This window comes from Schistocerca piceifrons, chromosome 4 (assembly GCF_021461385.2).
Source record: "Schistocerca piceifrons isolate TAMUIC-IGC-003096 chromosome 4, iqSchPice1.1, whole genome shotgun sequence".
NCBI lineage: Eukaryota > Metazoa > Arthropoda > Insecta > Orthoptera > Acrididae > Schistocerca > Schistocerca piceifrons.
The window spans coordinates 751,152,576-751,179,970 of NC_060141.1; the positions used below are offsets into that span (position 1 = coordinate 751,152,576).

Genomic DNA, 27,395 nt, shown 5'->3' on the forward strand with positions numbered 1-27,395 from the left:
GTTCGAAGGTTGAAACGACTTTAATATATTAGCCTATATTTTGCTACCATGAACTGAGGATCGATAATAATTTAAAGTCCAAGTTAGGAGAACAGGTTTCATTGTGCGCCAACTTATCCGGCTAATTCCAAAATTCTATCGTATCTGAACAAAGGAAGACGTTGCGTAATATTCACATCAGGTTACATGTTTTGGAATGTAAAATTTATTCAGCAGACGCGGAAAGACAAAAAAACACGATTTACACAGCTAACTGTAGTCCTAAAGCATAAACTGGATTAATATTACTAAAATACAAAACAGAATGTTCAATCCTTCATCCTACACTACTGGCCATTAAAATTGCTACACCAAGAAGAAATGCAGATGATAAACGGGTATTCATTGGATAAGTATATCATAATTGAACTGACATGTGATTACATTTTCACACCATGTGGATGCATAGATCCTGAGAAATCAGTACCCAGAACAACCACCTCAGCCGTAATAACGGCCTTGAAACGCCTAGACATTGAGTCAAACAGAGCTTGGATGGCGTGTGCATGTAAAGCTGTCCATGCAGCTTCAACACGATACCACAGTTCATCAAGAAAGTGACTGGCGTATTGTGACGAGCCAGTTGCTCGACCACCATTGACTAGACGTTTTCAGTTGGTGAGAGATCTGGAGAATGTGTCGGCCAGGGCAGCAGTCGAACATTTTCTGTATCCAGAAAGGCCCGTACAGGACCTGCAACATGTGGTCGTGCTTTATCCTGCTGAAATGTAGGGTTTCGCAGGGATCGAATGAAGGGTAGAGCCACGGGTCGTAACGGATCTGAAATGTAACGTCCACTACTCAAAGTGCCGTAATTCAAACAAGAGGTGATCGAGACGTGTAACCAATGGCAACCCATACTACCACGCCAGGTGATACGCCAATATAGCGATGACAAATACACGCTTCCAATGTGCGTTCACCGCGATGTCGCCAAACACAGATGCGACCATCATGATGCTGTAAACAGAACCTGGATTCATCCGAAAAAATGACGTTTTGCCATTCGTGCACCCAGGTTCGTCGTTGAGTACACGATCAAAAAAAAATGGTTCAAATGGCTCTGAGCACTATGGGACTCAACTGCTGAGGTCATTAGTCCCCTAGAACTTAGAACTAGGTAAACCTAACTAACCTAAGGACATCACAAACATCCATGCCCGAGGCAGGATTCGAACCTGCGACCGTAGTGGTCTTGCGGTTCCAGACTGCAGAGCCTTGAACAGCACGGACACTTCGGCCGGCCAGTACACGATCGCCGGCGCTCCTGTCTGTGATGCAGCGTCAAGGGTAACCGCAGCCATGGTCTCCGAGCTGATAGTCCATGCTGCTGCAAACGTCGTCTAACTGTTGGTGCAGATGGTTGTTGTCTTGCAAACGTCCCCATCGTTTGACTCAGGGATCGAGACGTGGCTGCACGATCCGTTACAGCCCTGCGGATAAGATGCCAGACATCTCGACTGCTAGTGATACGAGGCCGTTGGCATCCAGCACGTCGGTCCGTATTACCCTCCTGAACCCACCGATTCCATATTCTGCTAACAGTCATTGTATATCGACCAACGCGAGCAGCCATGTCGCGATGCGATAAACCGCAATCGAGATAGGCTACAATCCGACCTTTATGAAAGTCGGAAACGTGATGGTAGGCATTTCTCCTCCTTACAGGAGGCATCACAACAACGATTCACCAGGCAACGCCGGTCAACTGCTGTTTGTGTATGAGAAATCGGTTGGAATCTTTTCTCATGTCGGGACGTTGTAGGTGTCGCCACCGGCGCCAACCTTGCGTGAATGCCCTGAAAAGCTAATCATTTGCATATCACAGCATCTTAAATTTCGAGTCTGTAGCACGTCATCTTCGTGGTGTGGCAATTTTAATGGCCAGTAGTGTATTACACAGTCGCGTAATCTAAGAGCAGATTTCATGTCTTTTTAAGGTAAATTGTAAAACGTCGACGGGAGCCAAGCGTGGGATTTCAAGGCGCCACTGGGCTATAGCTAGATGGGGGCTCTGCCTGTGATCTGAATCGAGTAAACCCTCTCGATATGCAGATCGTCCCCTCCGACTCACATGTGATGTGACGAATTGTGCGCAACGGAAACGACTGGAACGTTAATGACCATGCAAATGAGTCATGGGTGTGGTGTTTGCCAAATCCAATAAGAATTGAAGAGTTTAAGGAGTTCGTCTGACTCCTGAGATCTAGGTTGAGCTCAGTTTGACCATCGTTTATTAGTGCAGTGTCCACGCAGATTAACTTGAGTACTTGTCAGAATCCCGAATAACCCCTTTTTGCAGCGCTGGCGGCCTTCAGACATGCAGGAAGGGAGTAACTGAGGTTCTGAAAGATACCGACTTAAATGCGTGGTCGTGCCGGCTCCAGTGCCGTGGCCAGGTTCTCCAGGATTCCCAGTTAAGGATCCATGGCGCGAACAGCCCGATCCAAGTGGTCCAACAGATTCTCGATTCCAGAATAAGATTTTCACTCTGCAGCGGAGTGTGCGCTGATATGAAACTTCCTGGCAGATTAAAACTGTGCCCTGGACCGAGACTTTGGTGGGTAGGGGGCGAGATACTGGCAGAATTAAAGCTGTGAGGACGGGGCGTGAGTCGTGCTTGGGTAGCTCAGATGGTAGAACACTTGCCCTCGAAAGGCAAAGGCCCCGAGTTCGAGTCTCGGTCCGGCACACAATCTTCCAGGAAGTTTCAGATTCTCGATTGATTTTAAATCCGGGGAGTCCGGTGGGCATGGAAACATAATAAACTCACCTTGGTGCTCTTCGAAGCACGCACGTACGCTGCGAGCTGTGTGACACATTGCATTGTACTACTGGTAGATGCCAAATTGCTGAGGAAAAACAAACTGCATTGAGAGGTGGACATGGTTCCCAAGGATAGATACGTAGTTGTGTCTCCCAGAATGACGAGATCACCCGGGGAATGACACGAAAATATTCCCCAGACGATAACGCTCCTTTCTTCGACCTCAATCCTTCAGGCGATTGTTGCAAGGTATTTGCTTTCAGACGTTTCACGACTTAGATGCCAATGGTCATCTGTCCGATGGAGCATAAAACGTGAGTCATCCCAAACGGTCACCTGTCGCCAGTCAGTGGACGTTCAGTTACAGTGCTGACCTGAAAATTCCAGCCTTCGTCGCCGATGAACAGCAGTCGCCATGGGTGCGTGGACCAGGCGCCTGCTGCGGAGGTCCGTATGTGTTATATCCACAGATTAACAGACATTTACGTACAAAAAATTTGTATTAGGTGGAGAAAGACCACCGCTTAATTTTACAAAAAGATAAACTTCCTTCGGAAACAAAAAGCTTCTTCTCCTATCAAAATTTTATAACAAGCCAAAGAACTATTCCACCTTATTGAATTGAAATATTAGCAACTGAACTGAATTCACGTTCCCTTGTCGGGTTTCCTCTCGACGCTTTCCGGCGGATGCCGAGGAAGTAGACGGGCACAGAGTCCGGGGTCGATGGCCGACGTAGCGAAGACGTGGCACCTGGACGTTCCGGGCGGCAGTCCGTGGCAGGTCGAAAGACGCCTGCTTCCGTTCTTCCGGGTATTTAACCCGACGGCTCCAGTCCTCCTCCGCTGATTCCGGAGTGATGATTGCCAGCCGTTGGCGATCCCTGACTGGTGGATGGTGATATCGTAGTGTGACCATCCGCGCCGGAAAAAGGCTCGTGCGCGTGCGTAGTTCGCGGCTGATTGAATGTTTGGCGGGAACGCCTCTAGCGCTGACTGGCGGAACGTGCCGGTACTAAGTTACATGTGCCGCTGAACTCTGTCGAGGTAGCCGACGTTGCGTTTGTGTGGCTGCGTGCGGCACGGCAGTACGCATAGACGTTCGGTGAACGGTCGTCGCGGAGACACTGTTGCAGGCCTCTTGGTTCAAGTGGGCGGTCAGCTACTCAACAATTGCGCGTCCATTCGCCCGTACACATCTCCGCAGCCGTCGCTTGCCCCTGTCATCTACGGCCTGTGATGCATCACTGTTGTCTGAGCGCTGGTTTTGGGTACTGCCATTTTGACATGCACGGTACGCTTTAACCACGGCGGTACGCGAACAGTTTACAAATTTAGCCATTTCGGAAACGTTTTCTCCGTTTGGCACCGAAAGCCAACGATCACGTCCTTTTGCACCTCACATAAATCGCTCCATTTCCGCATTACGACAACAACTGCGCTGTTTTCCACGTCAACACGACACGTTGTGTATACTTGCAGTGCTAGTGCTGCCACCTGCCGTCTGTGAGTGGTTACTGCGTGTTGACGTCGAGCATAGGCAGTGGTCACGTTAATGTAACTGGATCGTGTATAAAACACAAAAGGGAAACCTAAAATCTTGTCTACGAACGAAATAACTTCTCCAAACCAGACGACAAGATAGCACACCACAGCGTCGCTGTTCCGCCGGATACATGGCATTATCTTTTGTGAATGCGAGCACGTTTTTGTACGGCGAACTGCTGCTTTGTTTGGGCTCAACTATTTCTTTCTGTTCTTTATATTAGCATAAAGACACCATTTATCGTCACTAGTAACGATACAGGATGCTGCGTGTTGCTCACTAGCCAGTTGATGACGAGCAAGCTGATTTTTGTGATGTAGGCTTAGCGCATGCGGTACCCATTGCACCCCATTTTTGAACCTTGCCCGTTGCATGTAAATGTCGCGCGACGCTGGAATGATCATAGTTCATCACATTTGCCAGTTATCGAGTACACCGGCCTGGATCATTGTCGCGTAGTGCGTTTGAACGATCTAATACCAAAACTATCCTTCTTAATACCAAAAAACCATTCTCTTGCCGTGCTCTGTCTAATGGCATTACCCTCATAAAAGGCAGAAATGTTTCTATCTGCCTCAGCTCCTGTCACTCCTCTTTTAAACTCAAACGGAGGAATGTGTCGGAAATGTTGCAGTTTCTCTACTTGGCACTCTATTTGTAAGTAGGCTGTTTAGGTTTTTTATGTTGGTAACGCCACGTAGCGCTCTGTATGAAAATCACTGACTGTGCTGTGTGCAGTCTGTGGCTGGTTTGCATTGTTGGAATTTTTGCTATTGTAGTGTTGGGCAGTTGGATGTGAACAGAGCGTAACGTTGCGCAGTTGGAGGTGAGCCGCCAGCAGTGGTGGATGTGGGGAGAGAGACGGCAGAATTTTGAGAGCGGACGATCTGGAGGTGTGTCCATCAGAAAGAGTAAATTTGTAATATTGGATATCATGAACTGATATGTATATGACGACTTTTGAATAATATTAAGGTAAATTCATTGTTTGTTCTCTATCAAAATCTTTCATTTGCTAACTATGCCTATCAGTAGTTAGTGCCTTCAGTAGCTAGAATCTTTTATTTAGCTGGCAGTATTGGCGCTCGCTGTATTGCAGTAGTTCGAGTAACGAAGATTTTTGTGAGGTAAGTGATTCATGAAAGGTATAGGTTATTGTTAGTCAGGGCCATTCTTTTGTAGGGATTCTTGAAAGTCAGATTGCGTTGCGCTAAAAATATTGTGTGTCAGTTTAGTGTTGATCAGAATAAATAAAGAGAGAAATGTCTGAGTACGTTCAGTTCTGCTCAGCTGTTTGAAAATCAAATAACGTAAGAGGTTTACCAGCACAGTAATTCACTAATTTTTCTGAGGGTATGTTTCACATTTTCTAGCGTCCACAGCATTACTCACTATCTCCAAAAGAGAAAATAACAAGACGTTAGCCCTAATAGCAACAATGAACTACAAATATAAATGAGATCGATAAATAAACCAGTAGCAAACGAAACACAAAAAAGCAAAACAAAAAGTGAACGAACTTACGCACCAAACTAATATATTAAGATCCGAGATGAGAATATTGTACTAAGAAAATAGAGGAAGACTGAGATGGGGAAGATATATATGGAGTGTCTATACAAAGAAAACGACAATACTTTACAAACGGAAGAGGAAGTATATGGAGATGGGATGAGACATCTGGTAGTGCAAGAAGACTTTGAGAGAGTATTGAAACACCACATTTAGTCAAAGTCCCTGGGGAAAACATTTCCTCATATTTATTGAGATAGTTGTAGAGCCAGCCAAGGCCAATCAGTTCCACCTGGTATGCCAGACATGTGAGAGAGGTGAAATGACCTTAGATTTCAAGAAATGTTTCATAATTCCATTGCCAAAGAAGGCAGCCGCTGACCGGCGTGAATGAGCCATGGGTTTAATAAGTTTGGGATGAAAAATGCTGACCCTGTATATTTACATAAGAATGGAAAACCTGAAAGAAGTCGTCTGTGGGAAAGATCAGTCTGGATTTCGGAGAAATATAGGCACACAAGAGGCAATACTGAACCTACGAGTTACTTTAGAATATGCAGTAAATAAAGGAAAACTTAAGGTTCATAGCAGACAGCTGGGGGTACCCAGCTTCACTCATGGTGTTTACATGAAACTGCGTGGTAGTTGGAATGAAAGGGTAAACTTTAAATATAAGAGGTAAAAAAAATCATTGAAAAGATATTCTATATCCACTACTTATTTATAATCAAAATTTTTCTTTTTGTTATCCGCAATATGTATGTACAAATTTTTCGAATTTCCTGATCGAGAGCTACGTAAAATTGACCGTGAGAGAAGTAGCAGTCTTAGAGGTTGATGCCGCAATATTTTAAAATTTGTCCTTGCAGTTTGTTAATTATAAAACAGTAGGCTAATTTGATTGGAAATTGCAGTCTTTTAAATTGGAATGCCGATTCAGTAGAAATAAGTACGCTACTGGCCATTAAAATTGCTACATCACGAAGACGACGTGCTACAGACGCGAAATTTAATCGACAGGAAGAAGTGCTGTGATATGCAAATGATTAGCTTTTCAGAGCATTCACACAAGGTTGGCGCCGCCGACACCTACAACATGCTGACATGAGGAAAGTTTCCAACCGATTGCTCATACAGAAACAGCAGTTGACCGGTGTTGCCTGGTGAAGCGTTGTTGTGATGCCTCGTGTAAGGAGGAGAAATGCGTACCATCACGTTTCCGACTTTGATAAAGATCGGATTGTAGCCTGCTCGAGTTGGTCGAGATCCAATGACTGTTAGCAGAATATGGAATCGGTGGGTTCAGGAGAGTAATACTGAGCGCCGTCCTGGATCCCAACGGCCTCGTATCACTATCAGTCGAGATGAGAGGCATCTTATCCGCATGGCTGTAACGGATCGTGCAGCCACGTCTCGATCCCTGAGTCAACAGATGGGGACGTTTGCAAGACAACAACCATCTGCACGAACAGTTCGACGACGATTGCAGCAGCATGGACTATCAGCTCGGAGACCATGGCTGCGGTTACCCTTGACGCTGCATCACAGACAGGACCGCCGGCCGCGGTGGTCGTGCGGTTCTGGCGCTGCAGTCCGTAACCGCCGGACTGCTACGGTCGCAGGTTCGAATCCTGCCTCGGGCATGGGTGCGTGTGATGTCCTTAGGTTAGTTAGGTTTAAGTAGTTCAAAGTTCCAGGGGACTTATGACCTAAGATGTTGAGTCCCATAGTGCTCAGAGCCATTTGAACCATTTGAACAGACAGGACCACCTGCGATGTGCGCGAATGGCAAAACGTCATTTTTTCGTATGATTTCAGGTTTTGTTTACAGCATCATGATGGTCGCATCTGTGTTTGGCGACATCGCGGTGAACGCACATTGGAAGCGTGTATTCGTCATCGCCATAATGGCCTATCACCCGGCGTGATGGTATGGGGTGCCATTGGTCTCACGTCTCGGTCACCTCTTGTTCGCATTGACGGCACTTTGAAAGGTGGACGTTACATTTCAGATGTGTTACGACCCGTGGCTCTACCCTTGATTCGATCCCTGCGAAACCCTACATTTCAACAGGATAATGCACGACCACATGTTGCAGGTCCTGTTCGGGCCCTTCTGGATGCAGAAAATGTTCGACTGCTGCCCTGGCTAGCACATTTTCCAGGTCTCTGACCAACTGAAAACGTTTGGTCAATGGTGGCCGAGCAACTGGCTCGTCACAATACGCCAGTCACTACCCGTGATGAACTGTGGTATCGTGTTGAAGCTGCATGGGCAGCTGTACCTGTACACGCCATCCAAGCTCTGTTTGACTCAATGCCCAGGCGTATCAAGTTCGTTATTACGGCCAGAGGAGGTTGTTCTGGGTACTGATTTCTCAGGATCTATGCACCCAAATTGCGTGAAAATGTAATCTCTCGTCAGTTCTAGTATAATATATTTGTCCAACGAATCCCGATTATCATCTGCATTTTTTCTTGGTGTAGCAACTTGAATGGCCAGTAGTGTAGTATCTGGCGATAAGTAATGCGTGTCCTTTGTATTTTTCAGTCATAAATTCGGCTTCGATGATGTTATTTCATGGCTGTTTGACGATCAACTTTGTTTCACTACAGTTTTGGTGAGTATTATAGGAGATCCAATTTTAAGTCGAAGGCAGTGTAATGGCATTCCTTGTACTTGGAAAGAGTTTAGGATTTTTTAGGGAAGTTCGCACTTTCTTCAACGTTTACCATCGTGTCGATCGGTTTGTACATTCTATCTTCACTGCGAATTTTCTTTTGAATGTTAAAATTGATATCGTCGACAATGTTATTTTTGGTTGCCAAAATTGTCCTTTCAAATAGCTATCCGTATTGGTATAGTTGTGAACAATGTTTGGATAAATTTGGTCAATGAGTTCGTTTTCAGTAGTGCCTGTGTGGCAGAAATCACTGTTGAATGTAATGAGGCCGGTTGTCCGGTCGGTAGGGTATGTGCCTTCGCCTGTTCGTAAAATTTGTTGAGCAAAATGTGCTGTTGTTTCGTCTTTCGATAGTTCGGCTTTCATATTTTGTGTTTGTTTACAGTATTTCTACGTGTTTCCAGAGATGAGATGATTTTTAATTAAGCATTGATGTCGTCTGCTGGTGCTGAATTGGGTATAAATGGAAGTGTTTGTCGAAAATCTCCTGAGAGTATAGGTAGAGCTCTCCCCCCCCCCTCCCCCCCCATCATTTCAGAGTTTCCTCGCAAGTGTTCTGTCCTTGCCTTCGAGTGATTTTTTATGTGCCATTGTGTATTCGTCCCAGAATATAATTGTAGCTTGCTTTAGAAGTTCACTCCGTGCAGATTCTCTTTATATTTTACATACCAGGAATTGTTCTTCGGCTATATTCAACGGTAATTGTACGGCGGAGTGAGCAGTTCGTCCTCCTTATACTGTGGCGACGTGTTGTTTAGAAGGTATTTCCGCCAGCAATAGATTTATCAGAAACGTTTTCTCGGTGCCGCCAGTGTTGTAGGCGATCCGGTGCATGTGCACGATAACGTAGTAGATTTCCTTTTGATTGTCATTGGGGAATGGTTTGTTGTGGGCAATGTACTGAAGTAGTTCGTTGATGTTGTAGCATTTTTCCATCGTAAGTTCGAGGTTTAGCACACTTTTAGCATCTTTACGTGAAGATTGCATCGCAAGTGGTACTAAGGTCTCGTTGTTTATCGTTAAGCAATTATCTTCTAGGGGAATGAGTATTTCATTGAAGATATCGTCGTTGGATTCTGTGGTCAGTTCAGGATGAGCTCGTCGGAATTGTTACAGTATCACTCATATTCTCTTTGTAGGAGTCCCATAGCTGTTGTGGATTCGATGGGTTGCATGTTGTTAGAATTATGGCGAATAAGTCTCTCATTTGTCAGCTGAGGCTACGAGTGAGCCTTCCTGTAGAATTATTTTGCAGTGGTTGTCGTTTTCCAATATTCCTAAGCGTTGGTATGCTTTTCAGTACGTCTGACATCGGTAACAGTCAACAGTCTTGATATATGTGAAACTTGTAGGTCCCCGTATTTCGTGTAGCAACATCGGGATATACAGTAGAAACATTTGACGTTGTTCGGACGTGCGGTGTATACTAGGCCTAGTGCACGAGTTGTCATAATTCATCTACATCTACATCTACATCTACATCTACATGATTACTCTGCAATTCACATTTAAGTTCTTGGCAGAGGGTTCATTCCTGGATGATCTTTTACTTTAATTACTTGTTTCCGTGTTCAAAGATTTTTCTTGTTGTGGTGCACGCATAATAATTAGGGACGTCGACATGTGGTAATGTTTCCGCGAATAGGTCCGTTTGACATAGTTGCTAAAAAGCTGTTAATGTGGTGTTCTGAGGTGGTTCGCTTGCAGTTTTTCTGGTAGTGTCGTTTTTGAAGTAAACTCTCTGTCCATTCTCCAAAGGATCTGCTAGTTGTTGCTCAGTTGATTCGCATTCGTGTATGGGAAAACCGAAAATACGCCACGCTGCTTCGTTACTGTTGTATCTCCCCATTTCTTACCTGAGCATCTCGTCGTTTCTGTTTTGTTGTTCGTTGCCTTGGGCTATTGGAAGTACTGCCGTGTCACTGAATTTGTTCACATACTTACAGACATATTTGATGCATTTCACTGAATTGCAGTTATCGACGTTTGTGTGTGCTTGGAACATTTTGGAAAGTAGTGTGTTATGTGGTATCGAGTATCTGTTTCCAGTTTGTCTCTGCCTCGCATTCGTATTTTTTTTGCTGTGAAGCGATCGTTTATGGGTGATCATCTTCTGTGTTTGGGATAGCCTTCAACCTTGGTTTGCGTGTCGTCCAACTATGGTTTTGGGTATTTTCCATCACTCATATATGGCAAATTGGGGTTTAATGGCCGGCATGGTCCATGGATCAAATTTTTCACTACTATGTTGTACAGTTTCGGATCTTCTTGGGGATTGGGAAATTCAGCTTGGATGATTTTGTTTATATCTGTGGGATGAATCCTATCGTGTAGTCTTATGAGATTGTGTGAGTGAGACAGTCCTCGTTTTTGCCATTCGATTGTGTACATCCAACATCTAACAGTTCCAAAGATGTGGTATTTTGAGATGACTTCAATCATCTCATTTGTTTTTGTCGGAAAACCCGGGCTGATATGTCATGTAGATGAACGGGGGCTTCTCTTTGTCTTAGTTGTGTCGCAATTCTTGATTCTTCAACCCGTTCATTTCGTCGTTATTCGGTTTCTCTGCTTCTCACGGTGGTCATTCGTTGGGAACGTGCTTCGCGCCCTTCGTCTGTTTGTTTTTCGCTGTTCTTTTTGTTTTCGCCGTTTTGCTTCAGAACTGGCAAGTTTTCCTGCTCTTTTACGTTTGGGCATTGTCTAAAATATAAGTCAAATCAGCTATTTATTAACAGGTATACTAAGTACACTCCACACTCTTTTTACTCTTTACTTTCGATTTATATTCAGTCAGTGTACCACATTGATTACTCAGACTTTGTTTTTATTCACTCACTGCATTACTTTTTCGGTACCTCCCTTAGTCACTGATAAGAAACTGACGTTCGAACACACAACGGGTTTTGCTTTATCTAACCCGATCGGTAGGTAGCCCCACCAGTGGCAAATTCCGGAATTTACCAAAAGGCTTCGAGTGGTCCACAATGCCCAGAACATTCCACAACATTAGAGAGTGTTCTGAAATGTTACACAAAGATTTGGGTTGTTTCGGAATATTCTCGAACATTCTGGAATCTTTCAGAATGTTCCAGACTATTCAAGAACATTCCAGCCCTTGTATTTTCAAAAGTACGCCTTTCGGGAAAAAAGAGAACGTTCTTCATGGATGGGGGATAGAGGGATACCACACCATATAATTACCTTGATCGTACAGGGACTCGAGCGAGGTGCTGGGGTGGAGAAGAGTTTGTACCTCTTTAATTCAGGTGAATTTTGCATATGAACGAGACATGCACTCGACCCCCTCCTTATCTACCAGCTAATTAATTATGCGCATAATGGTAACGGAAGGAAATGATGGTGGACCCTGATAGTTGGCAAAATAAGGAGTGCACACTCACAATAATTTAATAAAAATCGTAATCTACTCAAAAAAAGAGAACTTTATCGTAACAAACAACAGGAAATGGAATTCTGCCTATATCTACGAAACGATATGCGGATTAAATATTACAAAGAGATGTATTACACATCAGAACATAAATGCACATGATTGTCTACACACACAATAGATTAAAGGATAGGGTATACTGAAATATTATGATAATAAGAGTTGGCTCAAGATCAAGGGGCTCCTACTCTCTGTGATGCAACAGGTTGACAATAATGACTGAAGGTCCTAATGAATCAAATATTACTCTCCGGACTGTATTGTAGTATCGCAGTTAGTAGTGAGAACTCAAATGGGATCACATGGAGAAACAAGCAGCGTGGACTTGTAGCAAAGCGAGCGCGCATGCTGCTCAGGGATTCAGTATAAAATTGATAAGGTCCTACAATGCCGGAGCCGCAAAATACTGTACCAGTACTGAAATCTGCAGCACGTCGTCGGTAGGCGCCGACTTCTGCCGTGCAGCGTCTCTGTGTCAATCCCTGGCCGCGAAGGCTGTCCGACAATTCTAAGTTCTACCAAAAACGAGCGACCAAGACGCAAGACCGTCCGACTCCGACGAAGATCAGATCCCGAATTCTCCGCCCGTGCAACGCAGGAGCGAAGCCAACATTGCTCTACTCCCTACTATCCTCGAAAAACCGCGAATCAGCATTCAGCATAGTGACCGTTCCCTCCAATTTCGAGCAGGGCTTTATGACGTCAACTAGCCTCAGTTTAAGTTGACCAATCATGCCTCTGCTACTCAGCTGAGGGCACTGAACTTGCCGTTTGACCGGCTACGAAAACAACCTGCCTAGGCCTCCGGCCATCCGGTGCCAGACAGTCGCACTCAGCAGGGCACAGTCCACCAATTTTCCCCGAATCAAGAGGACAATGCAGTCAGTCGCGCCAGGAATCTTCGTTCTGGACGCGCCGGAACGGTAAACACATAAACTGCGGCGACACTCAGACGTCTCGCAGGTCGTTTCGCCCTGCATACAATAGGCGAAACTCGACCGACGTCAGTCGTTCCGCCGGGCGCTTAAGCCTATTGTACGAAGCCCTCAGAACTGAGTGAAGTGCAGCCCCCAACCGGAAACGCAGTGTGCCGCGTCCTCCGATTCTCGCCTCGCCGAGGCCACCCACGGAGGTAAAACATGTTTAGGAATCAAGTGAAAAGTATTTTTTGAGCTCTCAGTACTAATAATCTCATTACAATAACCTTATTCGGTCTGTTACTACCGTGCAATGACATAGAACATTAATAAAATTGATAAAAAATGAGAGGAGACATGCAAAAGAGGGCATGGAACCTCTCACTCGTTTCTGAGTTTTAGCGGCACGCACGTCGCATAATTTTTTTTTTTTATATATAACGTTCCTTAATTTAGAGAAAGCTTTCTCTTTCTGTTAACTCTAATACACTATTTCAAATTCTGAATTTAGCAATGATAGACAGGACTGCAGTTACACTGTCCAGTCACATTATTGTAACCATCTGTCAGAGGGCTCAACATGATCCCCAAGGATGGATGCCTAATTGTGTTAGCCGGCCGAAGTGGCCGTGCGGTTAAAGGCGCTGCAGTCTGGAACCGCAAGACCGCTACGGTCGCAGGTTCGAATCGTGCCTCGGGCATGGATGTTTGTGATGTCCTTAGGTTAGTTAGGTTTACCTAGTTCTAAGTTCTAGGGGACTAATGACCACGGCAGTTGAGTCCCATAGTGCTCAGAGCCATTTGAACCATTTTGAACCTAATTGTGTTGATCCACTGTGAACGACGATATCACCCAGGGAATGGCACGAAAACATTCCCCAGGCCATAATGCTCCCTCTCCCCACCTGGACCCTTTCGACAGTTGTTGCAAGTTGTTTGCTTTCAGAAGTTTCACGCCATACACGGCAGCGGCCGTGCGTCCGATAGAGCATAAAGAGTGATTGAAAAGGCCACTTGCCGTCATTCACTGGACGTCCAGTTGCGGTAACGACGTGCAAACCACAGCCTTCGTCGTCGACGAAAAGCAGCCAACATGGGTGTTCGAACCAGGTGCGTACGCAGCAACGTTGGCCTAACCATCATTGAGGAAACGCCGTTGGCAGCCCGATGGTTCATCCGCGCGGTCAGCAGTTGAACAATTACGCATCTATTCGCCCGGACACATGATCCTAGCCGTCGTTCGCCCTTGTTAGGTATGGCCCATGGTGCTCCACAGTTACCTTGGCGTCCGTTATGGATAGCGCCATTTTGTCGTGCGCGGTGTACTTTTAGTCAAGGCAGCACGCGAACAGTTTACAGACTTAGTCGTTTCGGATATGCTTCCACCCTTTGGCCAAAGGCCTTTGATCATGGCCTTTTGCAAGTCACATAAATCGCTCCGTTTCCTCATTATGACGACGACTCCACTGTCTTCCGCGTCCCCCCCCCCCACCCCCCCCCCCCCAACCCGACATTCTTTATATACCCTCCACTGCTAGTGCTGCCACCTGCCCTCTGTGAGTGATTATTGCACACTGAGGTCGAACATAGCGATGATCACATCAGTGCGTCTGGACACTGTCAAGAGTCGAAGGACACGAAAGGGAAACAGCAGATGAGAATAAACTGGGACACGGTTGTTGTCTATCGCTGAAATTATTAATTCAATACACTGACCAAGTAGTAAGAAATTTTGGAAGGGAATTTAAGTTCAAGAAGAAGAATTAAAATATTTGAGGTTTACTGATAACAATGTTATTCTGTCAGTAACGGCACGGGACTTAGTATCTATTACGTTCAACTGTTCTTCTGTCTTAAAGGTGAACACCAACAAATGTAAAACAAGGGTAATGTAATGTAGTCGAATTAAATCAGGTGACGTGGATAGAATTAGATTAGGAAATGTGTCACTAAAACGAGTAGATGCATTGTCCTCTTCGAGCAACGAAGTAAACGCCCATGTCAGAAGTAGAGAGGACGTAAAATGGAGACAAGCAGCAGCAAGAAAAGAGGATTTTGCTAACATAGAATATAATTTCAGACGTTTGGAAGTCGTTTTTGAAAGTATGTGTCCAGAGAGTAGCCATGTACTGAAGAGAAACGTCGACGATGTGCAATTCAGACAAGAAGGAAACAGAAGATTTCGAAATGTGTTGTTACGGGAGTATGTTTAAGGTTAGACGGACAGATCTGATAACTTATGAGGACGTACTGAATCAAAGTGGGAAAAAAGAAATTTAAGGCACACCTTGGCTAAAAGAATCGATAGCTTGACATCCCGAGGCATCAACGAGTCGTTAATTTGGTAGTCGAAAGAAATGTAGAGGATTAAAATTGCCGAGGGAAAACAAGGCTTGGCGGCTGTAGGCACGATCAAGTAGATGTAACATAATGATATAATGAGATAATACTTGATGAGCAAGGTACTGGTATTACGTAAAAAATACGACACAAAAATTAATTTCCAGGAATCCAAAATCTCAGACAGTGGGGCATCACAACATAAATATTGAAGTAAAAGGGGAAACTAACAGTTATTCTGAGGAATATAGGATATTTTATTTCTAAAGAAGGATATAATAATGGAGGCAGTGAATTCCATGTTATGGTGACAAAAATGATGACAAAAAAAAAAACATATGGACAGCTATTGAAGAATATTTCTGTATGGACTTGAAACATGGACATTGACGCAGAAAGACAGACGAACACTGGCAACGTTGGAAAAGGATATCATGACGAGAAGTTGTCGAATATGGAGACAACACCGAAAAGTTAATATAGAGATAAAAATTATGTCTTTGAAGAAATAGAGGACTGAAGGCTGAAATGATATGGAGAACGGGTCGTGTTCGTTGGTCAAGGAGAGTATTGGAATGACAGCCAAAAGACAGAGGGACAAGGGGAGGCCAAGAGAGAGTTGAAGAAAACGAGCAACGTTAGTATGGTAAGGGACGCAAAGTGAATGTATGGATGTCTTAGAAGGACAGCTGTACTTGAAGGAGAGGATAATAGAAACGGCTAATAACAATGCAACAAAATAATAATAAAAATAATAATAAAAAACACAAACTATCGTCTTTCTTGTGTGATGATGAACTGGCGCGTCAACATTCATTTCTTCTTCTTACGAATAGACCTACTTGTAGCACGCTTGTTCAAACTAAGCTTGTTTGCTTTTCCTATGTTGTCACAGGCTCTTTTCTCGTGCCACGCGGAGTGGCCGCGTGGTCTTCGGCGCCATGTCACGTACTGCGCGGCCCCTCCCGTCAGAGGTTCGATTTCTCCTTCGGGCATGGGTGTGTGTGTTGTTCTTAGCATACGCTAGTTTAAGTAGTGTGTAAGTCTTGGGACCGATGACCTTAGCAGTTTGGTCCCTTACGAATTCACACACACTGGAACATTTCTTTTCTCGTCTGATCAGAGTGTACCTTCTTTATTCTTTCAACGTTCGTAAGAAATATGGACTTGTCTTACATTGTCCCTCTTTATATGCATCTATTGCTCTTTTTAAACACGATGCACCCTCTTTTGTTTAATCAGCAGGTGAGTATATGACTGTACCGTCTATTATGAACTAATATTTCAACATGTCCATAAAAAACTACCCATCGATGAGAGAATGCCACCAGCGCTCTGGCGACTCCAAAACTCGCCATCTTCCACATTCGGGCCAAGATCTGGTCAGATGTCCTGAATTTTGGCGTCTCCAAAACTCACCATCTTCCACATTTGGGCCAAGATCTAGTCAGATGTTATTCTCTCACTTAATTTGATTTTTTCCGTCAACGCTGTTCTATTGATAGTACTTGATCGCATACAAAGTTACAGGTCGGACAACTATTGCGCGGGTTTTCAGCGACATGCTTTTGTAACCCCTCGTCGCCAGTTTTGTAAAGGCCTCGTCGCTACTTCTGTAGAGAACGAGTTGCCGCTATTGTTACGGTACGTCGAGTTTATGAGTTCGTGAAACGCCTTCTAGTGCAGTACACCCCTAAGACAATTACTTCCGGGCACTATTACACAATTATGCCCCAGGGTCAGGTAACAGGATAGGAGAAAGAAGGTGGTACAACGCTCATACAAATTAGTGACAAAGTCAAACAAATGAGTTAAAAGGGTTTACTTATCTTTGTGATTTGTTGAATAATGAAGTCTGCAACACTGCATGCAACGTAACACAAAAAAAGGCCCTCAATGTTCAAAAATGTGTGTGAAATCTTATGGGACTTAACCGCTAAGGTCATCAGTCTCTAAGCTTACACACTACTTAACCCTAAATTATCCTAAGGACAAACATACACACCCATGCCCGAGGGAGGACTCGAACCTCCGCCGGGATCAGCCGCACAGTCCATGACTGCAGCGCCGCAGACCGCTCGGCTAATCCCGCGCGGCAGCCCTCAATGGCTAAGTCCAATATACTTTATGTAAACTTCACAGTACATTCATTTCTGGGAGCTCACTAAACGACTGTCGCGTGGTGGTTAAACAGCAACATCTTGCCTGACGCCCGTTTTCATCTGACCCCCCTCTGATCTCATCCGTAAGGATTGTTTTGAGGCAAGTGTCATTAAAAATCACTATCATGTTGATCGATATTTCCACCGCTGCTTGGCAGAACAAAGACTAAAATATTCATTTGTCACTTCACAAAAGTATCGATGTAAAAAAAAAAAAAAAAAAAATGACTGACAGCGATATCTTCCATCGTCATCATCCATTTATTCCTTATTTACTGTTTTATTTTCAAGGTGTTGCCGGCAGGTGTCGCCGAGCGGTTCTAGGCGCTACAGTCTGGAACCGCACGACCGCTACGGTCGCAGGTTCGAATCCTGCCTCGGGCATGGCTGTGTGTGACGTCCTTAGGTTAGTTAGGCTTAAGTAGTTCTAAGTTCTAGGGGACTGATGACCTCAGCAGTGCTCAGAGCCATTTGAATTATTTTTTCAAGGTGTTCTAAATGGCCTAATTTTCTGTCTTTTTTTCCATAGCGGTACTGGACAGTTGTTGCGTTGGTCCTGTTGTTTTATTACATGCAAAATTGTTGATATTTACATGAACACACATTATTGAATTTTAAAACACGTAGTTAATTTCCATGTTACAAATTACTCTTTTGTTGTAACAGAATTTGAACCTAAGATCTTCCTCACCTTGTGCGCAACGCTCCCCATTACCCCTTTATATTTTTTTTGTGCAAACGTGTATAGCTTTTCAGGAGAATGATTTACTATTACTGTCTTCGAGAGTGTCGAATTATTTGATTCCAGCACGATTAGTAAACGAGGAACGTGTAAGGTACCAGATCATAATTAAGCCTGCAATGGTTGCTGATACACTGTACAGGTGGTACAGTCTGGCCTGTCAGATCACCAGATATCACATCTCCTTATTTCTTTGTATGCGGTTTCTTAAAAGAGGAAGTGCATCAAGAAATGACAACAAGTACAAATACGACTGAACGTGTTGCGAATGCCAGTAGAGACTTTGTCGAGGAAGTAGAACTGCGCTGGTGGGAGTCCCCCAAGAAGGATAAACAGAAGCATCGAGGCTGCACGTCTTCACTGCGAATATGTTCTGCAGCAATTACTCTTTGTATTATTATGCCAGAGCTTTTAAAAAGCGAGTTTTTACGAAATACATTAAAAACTAAAAAATTGAATACTAAGCTGTTCGTATTTTCTCACAGAAAACACGGAAGTTCCCTTCTTTCAACCACCGACAGCGCCATCTGATGAATGATAAAGTGAGGACTGTCAGTTTGTAGTTGGCGCCTGGGCTTCATGCAAACTTGGCCTCGAGATATTTTGGTATCTGAACATTAATCAGTCATCGCGTATACACTCCTTGTATTACGAATTTTATCTTCATGAGCTGTGCGTGACTCATTTTTGTGCCATGTGTTATGCAACATCTTGTTTTACCGTACGGCCACCTTGTCATTTTAAATTTCAATTACTGGTGTCACTCAATTACTGACTTGCCTGTCCATGAGTGGCAGCAGGAGCGCATATCGATATTTGCCCTGCTGTAGTATCTTTGCTGGACGGCTATTATTTTCCGGTCGTGGTGTGTTGTGAGGTGAGATCGGACCTGGAGTCGTCGAGTTGGAACGTGGCAGAACTGCAGTCGGTATGAAGCAGCAGTCGCGGACGGACAAGCAGTCCAGTCGGTCGGTTGGCGTGGAGCAGCAAGCAAGCCCCCGTCACGCAGAGTCGGGCTGGAGCCGCTCGCGGCGCGCACGCTCGGTTGGAGTGTGAGGTGCTGCTTGCGAGTGCTACGATGTTCGTCGCCCGCCGATCTTGGACATGAAAGTTGAGTCTTCTCTTAACTTACTATCGAGCCTCAACTGTTTACATTTCTTCATTTGATCCTGGTTGTTGCTTTTGGGACATTCCAGCGAGCAACAATGTGTATATTTAAATCAGCTAAGATTCCAGCCATCTTCCTCTGGAATTTAACTTCACTTAATTTATACCCTGTTATTGAAGTTCACCAGCGGTATCTTCTGCCTTGTGACCTTTGATGTTCCAGTTACCTGTCCTGGTCGTTGAATTAATTTTAGGCACTGTATTTTCCTGGTTGAACTGTTGCTGACTAGCGCAGCATGTAGTTCGACAGTTGAGGTGTTGTTAGTCGTTGTGGGCGCCAATATTCTGTGTCGTTGTATTGAAATCTTGTGGTCGTTTTGCTGGTTGCGTGGAGTTGAACTGATTTGGTTGATTGGTCAGTCAGCTGTCTGTCGGTTGGGTTGCCTCGAGATTAGGAAGTCATTGGACAGGCTGCCTGTCTCACCTAAACGGGCCTTAGTGTCACAATCCCAGGCCAACCCTTGGAAACTTTTGAGCGCTGTTCCGTGTCTATTACATACTAACTTTCCTCTTTGAGTTTTAGTTATTCGGTTGATGTGTGGCCTTCAGCCGAGTTTTTATATATCCTGAATTGATGTTCCTAATATTAGTATTCTTCTATATTGGGTCTTCAGCCGAGGTTTTATATAACCTGAATTAATGTCCCTCTCTTGCCCTTTAGTCGTAAGATTGTTATTCCTTATATGGGGCTTTTAGCCGAATTTTACATCGAATCTTTTAAGACCTTAAGCCGTTAAATTATTGTGTTGATGTGTGGCCTTCAGCCGAGTTTTAATATCTTATCTTGCCCTTAAGGCATAAGATTGTGGTGCTTTTGTATGGGCCTTCAGCTGAATTTTGCATTCAATGTTTTAAGATAAGGCCTTATGGCTTTTGATTGAAACTTCTTATCGCTTAATATGCGACCTTCAGCCAAGTTCCAGTAAAATTAAATTGCTAAAGCCGTCAGCCCATTTGATTGAAGATTTAAAAAATATTCTTGGATGAAACCTCCAGAAGAATCTTGTATTTCAATTTTTGCTTAGGTCTTGTGTGTTCCATTTTAAGTCTGGCCTTCAGCCGATCTAAAGTTAATCAAGAAGGTCGATTAAAGTTTTGAGTGTTTTCCATTCTTGTTGTAATATTGTGTGTTGATAAATAAAGTTTGTATGATGAGTGCAAATGACAGGAACTTAATTTTGGCCCCTTTCCGTAACCTAATCCGCTCTGGCCTGCTAGCTCAGGCATTTCAATTCAGTTTCGACTTCTTGTTGCAACACGTTGAAAATGTTTGGACAGTCGAGACAAGTTCAACCTAACACCAATACGAAAGTCCACATAGAACGAAGTATGCAAAAGTAGAAGAAGCAGGAAATCGAGTAAGACTACTAGTACTAGGTAAATACAAACCCAGTTCTGAAACGTAACACCTAAGGTATTTCTAAAACGTACCTCTGTAGCGTTTGTCCACCTGGGATTACATTTCACGATCGGGAATCGACAGTGGAGAACCATATAGCAGAGTAGACGATGTTCGATCGTACATTAAGGACTGTGACCGCTTACGTAGCAGTACTGTACCTGAGTTGGTCCTGAAACAAATACGGAAAGGAAAACCAAATTACTGTTCACAAATCTTAATGACTGACAATAAGACACAAATTTAACATTGTAACAAGTGAGCTTATTCCCTGAATTAAATAAACCAAGTTCGCTTTCGGAATAATGAGTTTCAGGTACAAAAGGTCATAGAACAAAATAATGTGTTTGGGAAGCTGATCTCTCATAGCCGTTCTATGTGTTTACAAACGTCAATCCCACTTCTGATGATGTGTTTCGTCAAATCAGATACGTGCTTAATTTTTTCTTTTTTCCTCAGAAGTTGCTTAACTCTGCCTCTTTATTATCTGGTGACTACAACTGCATAATCGACACATTTACAAATGTTTTTCAAAGTGTATTGCGGAGGGTGTGTGACTTGGTAGCATGGGTCACTCCACCCTCTCTACCTGCCTTCGGGTTCTTTACGCGTGGGGTGTACGAGAAGGACGAATTTCTTGTTCCTTCTCGAAGTGATTGAACCCTTCTGTTATTACCAATGTATTTCAACTAGCTCGTCCCATTGGAGTTTGCGGAGCACTCTAGCTCACTGGACAAACCATTAACGAATAGCACAACTCGGTACTGGATCATCGTAACGCATTCTGTTAATCTCACGTGATGAGAATTACAGTCTGGTAACTAGAAGAATTCGTCGGTCTATAGGTGAAATCACTTTAATTAAAGTCAAATAAGTGTTACACCTTTTATGGGATTAAGTGACCATGATCGTGCATGTAAACCGTTAAAGCAGTCGGACTGTTATCCTCGTTTCTGAGAAAATAAATCTGTAAACGGGGTTCGAACGTAGGTTCATTTAGTAACAGCAATAGCACGTGTTCAGATGAAGAAGAACTGTCGCCAGCCAGCCGGAGTGGCCGAGCGGTTCTAGGCGCTACAGTCTGGAACCGCGCGACCGCTACGGTCGCAGGTTCGAATCCTGCCTCGGGAATGGATGTGTGTGATGTCCTTAGGTTAGTTAGGTTTAAGTAGCTCTACGTTCTAGGGGACTGATGACCACAGCAGTTAAGTCCCATAGTGCTCAGAGCCATTTTAAACTGTCGCCAGTCCAGATCGATCCAACTTCTGAGTAATTTTTAATAATTTTTCCTTTCTTTACATTCGGAATTCAGAACGAAAATGTGAATTCATAATATTGGTATCAGGCAAGATGATGTTAGGCAACGCCAATCACTCACAGTCTTCTTAAAATCCCCTGCTGTTAAGCACGAAGAAAGTAATAAAACTTTCCACATTATAACGTTCACTAACCGACCATCTTAATAAACGAATACCTCTATAATGAAAATTAATCTGCAACTGATAAAATCTATTTCAAGGGTATGGTAATTCTAGAAACGTTATAGCATCCAACAACACTTATTGAAGCAGTGGAGGTCCTGTTGCTATATGTCTGTAGGTGTAACCTTAAAATACCTTACACGTGGCCCTTAGCTGGTCCCTACGTGCAACATTACAGTACCCTATACTTGACTGCTGGGTGGTGCTAAGCAAGTGACAGCATTGACTGCTAGACAATTGTCGTAGTAAAACACATCACTGTGGCTCCTATCGTCAACAACGGTTAGTGACTAAAGATTTGGAGATTTGGGGCCCAGTACAAGAATTTTACAGATTAATATAGAAAGTATTCTCAACTCTAAATGCCAATATTCATCAAAAATTTGCCTAGGAAGTAATGTTGAGGCGATCGCTATCCAAGAAATACATGCAATCGATGAAGATATAGGAACCTATAGGATTGGCACATGTATAAGCACTACTATAGAGGCGAAGTCGTTATAAAAACTGGAGATCTACAAACATCCAGCAACTCAGTGGCCATTTGAAGTTCTTCACCCACACACCACCCAACTAGTCATACGGGTAACTTCAACAGCCGCCACGAGTAATGGAAGTATAGTGCCAACGACTCCAACGGAGAAGGTTTGATCTCATGGGCAGATTAACAAAATATCCACATAATTTTTGATGCCAAGGATCGATCCACATTTAGATCAGTTGCATCGACGCAAGAGCGCATTCCTGACCCATCTTTTGTAGCTTCAGACGACAACCGCCAGCCATTAGCAACCACACTTACGGTTCTGTCTGACTTCCCACACAGTCAGCACCACCGAGTAATACGGAAGCAGGCTTGCAGATCCCACCCGTAAATTTCATTCCCCAGCTCACGCTGGAACTTTCAGGAAGCAAACTGGTCCAAATCCTCTAAAAACCTTGATAATGTCTTGGGATAGATTTCTCCTGTAAGCAAGAATTACAAACGATTTGTAGATGCAGTATAACAACAGCAAGGGAGTTTATTCCCAGACGACACAGGAAGTGAGAAACTATACGGGAACTCCCTCTCAACTGGAGCCCAAGAAATAACAGATGAAATGCTACATAGCCTTGACGAGACGCGCCGCCAGCAATGGCTGGACACTTCTGAAAACCTGACTTCAAACAATGAAGTACATAAGCCTGGTCTCTGTTACGGAACTCCGGAGGTGGAAATCGAGTAAGAAGCAATGAAAATCTCATAAAGCCAAATACAGTTGTCCAAACATCTAAACTAGCTACATCCTTAACTCACGCCATAAAAGTGAGATCTGAGAACCATGATAGCAGGATGTTCGCATCACAGCACAAATTCTTTCCCATTTTTTTATAAGGCATTAGACCATTCCAGTTTTTCTTTATGGCGTACACCCAGAATTCCTTCTGCACTGTGGTCAATATGCTAAAATATTTTTTCCAATATTCTGCAAACATGATCCATTCCATGACTTATGAAACAGACCAAAATCATCGGTATTTGAAGACCAGGTAACCCCAACAGAAAACCTCAAAGTCGCCGTCCTAATGCCATTTTGAGTATGAAGTACAAATTACTTGAGAGGCTCCTGTGTAACAGAATACATACTGAGATACTCGAAAAGATTTCTGTTGAGCAGGCCGGTTTCCGACGAAACCGTAGTTGTATGGATCAAGTACTTTCTCTGACAACTTACATACAGGCTAGGTTTCAGAAGCAAGTAAAAACCTCTGTCACATTTATTGATCTGTCTGCAGATTATAATACCATACAGGGGCAGGGTGTTTATAAGCTGCTCCTCATAATACCCTGCAGAAGAATACCAGCCGGCCGGAGTGGCCGAGCGGTTCTAGGCGCTACAGTCTGGAGCCGCACGACCGCTGCGGTCGCAGGTTCGAATCCTGCCTCGGGCATGGATGTGTGTGTTGTCCTTAGGTTAGTTAGGTTTAAGTAGTTCTAAGTTCTAGGGGACTGATGACCTCAGCAGTTAAGTCCCATAGTGCTGAGAGCCATTTGAACCATTTGAAGAATACCACAACTTCTTAACAATATGTTTATTGAAAGACCACTTCAGATCATTATTGGCAATGCCATTAGTCACCAGAAGACGTTTAAGAACAGTCTACCTGAAGTTTCAGCCTTGGCCCCGCAATGCTATTTAGCTTGTATGTTGGCGACATGCGAGCCACTCCGTCCAAGAAGATCGGTTATGCTGATGATTGGGTGATAGCACCACAGTATAAATAAGTCAAGATCACTGAAGACATATTAACAAAAGATTTAATGGTGATAGGACAATATTTTCATAAGCAGCAGCTGCCAGTTCATGAGGACATACCTTCCATCTGAATCAACAAACTCCGTTGTAGACATTCCCCACACAGAACAGCTAGCGATCTGGTGGACCGTAACTTCAGTTTCCACAAGCTTCGACGAAATAATAGTATAATAATACTCCATCACAGCTTCGTAGCTTTCTCCAAGTCAGTAACCAACCATGCAAACTAGATCTGCCCCAGAGGACATGGAGTACTCTCAACAGGATCCGGACTTACGGTAGGAGATGTGGTGGCCTGTTATACACATGCGGCAAGACTATCAATGTAGAATGCATCTGTAGCTTTCCAAGACGACCAGAAAACGGGTGTGTCACACACTGAAAGCCACCGTGATTTCAGAGCTCTGGTAGAGACTAAATTGCGATCCGTCTGCCTGATCGCCAGACCGTGAGATTTTTGCATTTCTTCCATGGCTGCGATCGATTGACAGGTGCCGCCTTACGCCTCACCTCCTCCGCACACATCTCGCCAGCTGCAAGTTACATCACCGCACGAAGCAAACAGGGTAACGTACTGCCGCTCTGGCATTGTCAGGGCGTACAGATCTCAATCGCTCTCAGCTGCACCTATGAAGAGAAACTACACTAGATTTGATCAAGCAAAGTCTGCTCAGCGTGAGATCAATTCAGATAGCGTTATCCACATTTTTAGGCCCAGGGTACTTGACTCAATTCTGCCATCCAGGATCCTTCTCAATTGTAGTCTTAAACCACCTGTTACTTGTTTACGGTATTCAGTCAATAACTTGTTTAGCATAATATATGTCTGTTTTCTTCTTTTGAAAAATATTGTTAGAACACTAAAATTATGCCAAAACAATCAATCATTTAAACAGTCCCCACCAGCGTTGACTTTCAACGTGTTTGAAGTCAAATATTTAATGCGTTAACTCATTTGTCAAGTAATCACACGTTTGGAGTTCGTTTATGCATGACAGTTATATTCTTTGAAGAATCGGGGATTTACTGGTACGAAAGAAAACTAACGAACACATGTTATATCATCAAATGCAAGCTGTTCATCTTCCGCAGCTCGTGGTCTAGTGACCAGCGTTGCGGGTTCGATTCCCGGCTGGGACGTGGTTGTTTTCTCTGCCTGGGAACCGGGTGTTTGTGTTGTCCTTATCATCACCATTCGTGACCGTGGCTTATTCGGACTGTGTAAAAATTGGACTGTGTAAAAATGGGGACTTCGTATGGGCGCTGATGACTGCGTAGATGAGCGCCCCACAAGCCAAACATCATCATCATCAAATGGCTCTGAGCACTATGGGACTTAGCATCTGAGGTCATCAGTCCCCTAGAATTAGAACTACTTAAACCTAACTTACCTAAGGACATCACACACATCCATGCCCGAGGCAGGATTCGATCCTGCGAGCATAGCAGTCGCGCGGTTCCGGACTGAAGCGCCTAAAACTGCTCGGCCACTAGGGCCGGCCATCATCATCATCCGAACTCTCCAGGCAACCAGCGATGCTCGAAGGATCCGGCTGACTACGTCATGCCACTGTCGACAATAGAAGCTCTGACAAAGAGTGTGCGGAAAGACCTGTCGTAAGCTTCTCAGCTGGCCATGTACGCGCCAGTAACAACTCATTTTCGAGGATTAGGGAAAGACTAGCCCGTCACATGGAGGCTGAATAACGCCTCCTTCCCGTGATACCGATCCTGGCGTGCCCAACAATTGCAGGAAGGCCACACAGGCGTAGCTGGGGTATGGTGTATTGCAAACTATCGTTGGAGTAACGCACAGTGCTTACAAGGGAAACTGTCGATCGCAACCCCTCAGATTTAGTGGTGGTCAGATGGCTCAGTTTGTAGCCAGTCAAAAACTGAACGCATATCAAGCACGGAAGCCAGGAAGAAGGAGTGCTGAACGGTGAAGAGAAGGCAAAATAAAAGCAGTGAAGGATCCAAGTTTAGCAAGTGCAATGTCGAGAGAAATTGAACGTCCGTGGCGTCGTGGCTAAGTGGTTACGGTGTTGGACTGAGAGACGAGACGTGTTCAAAACTCTCACGTGCCATTTATTTTTATCTTATTTATTACTTTTTGTCTGTCTGGTCACTGAAATGATTGTTCTCTTTCTGCAGTCTTGGCAGTTGTCATACTACACATTGGTTATAGAATATGAGTTATGTGGTAAAAATACGTTACCGTCGCAAGTAAATGTGATGAATAGTGAGAACAGACGAGATGCCACATAACAGCTCACAGAAATAAAAACAACAAATAAACGGGTGTGAATGATGTTACGACGGAGTAGTTCAGGAGGCAAGATTTCCATAACGGAACGCAACTTCAAAAACGTATTGACAGAGCAAATGGCAACTGTGTGATTGTGAAACTGCTGCGTTCATTTGTTGCAGCTTATATGACAAACTAGGGGCTACAGTCTGGAACCGCGCGACCGCTACGGTCGCAGGTTCGAATCCTGCCTCGGGCATGGATGTGTGTGATGTCCTTAGGTTAGTTAGGTTAAAGTAGTTCTAAGTTCTAGGGGACTGATGACCTCAGCAGTTAAGTCCCATAGCGCTCAGAGCCATCTGAACCATTTTTTGCCAAGTCCCATAGTACTCAGAGCCATTTGAATCATTTTTGATTACATCCTCATTCATACGAACACCTTAACCGGGCAAGGAGGTGTATCTCATTCACTCACCAGGTGTACAAACTAGTCCTTTCGTATCACACACGTACTGTCGCGTATGACAAACTTGGCGTGTTTGCCGGTAGAGGATTCAGTTGACTTGTTGCCTCGTCAGCACTTAATCACGACGCCGTCACCCTTTCACTTTATGATTTATTGTACTTTTTATTGTTGAACC

General features: G+C 44.1%; 1 protein-coding gene across 1 annotated transcript in view; it reads right to left on the reverse strand.

Annotated features, from left to right (window-relative positions):
• LOC124795084 (adipokinetic hormone/corazonin-related peptide receptor variant I) overlaps window positions 1-27,395 on the reverse strand; it is a 1,108,661-nt gene that overhangs the window by 534,724 nt on the left and 546,542 nt on the right. The window contains exon 3 of the mRNA XM_047258905.1: window positions 20,890-20,900. The gene's annotated coding sequence lies outside the window, so the exon portion shown is untranslated. The remainder of the gene's footprint in view (window positions 1-20,889; window positions 20,901-27,395) is intronic.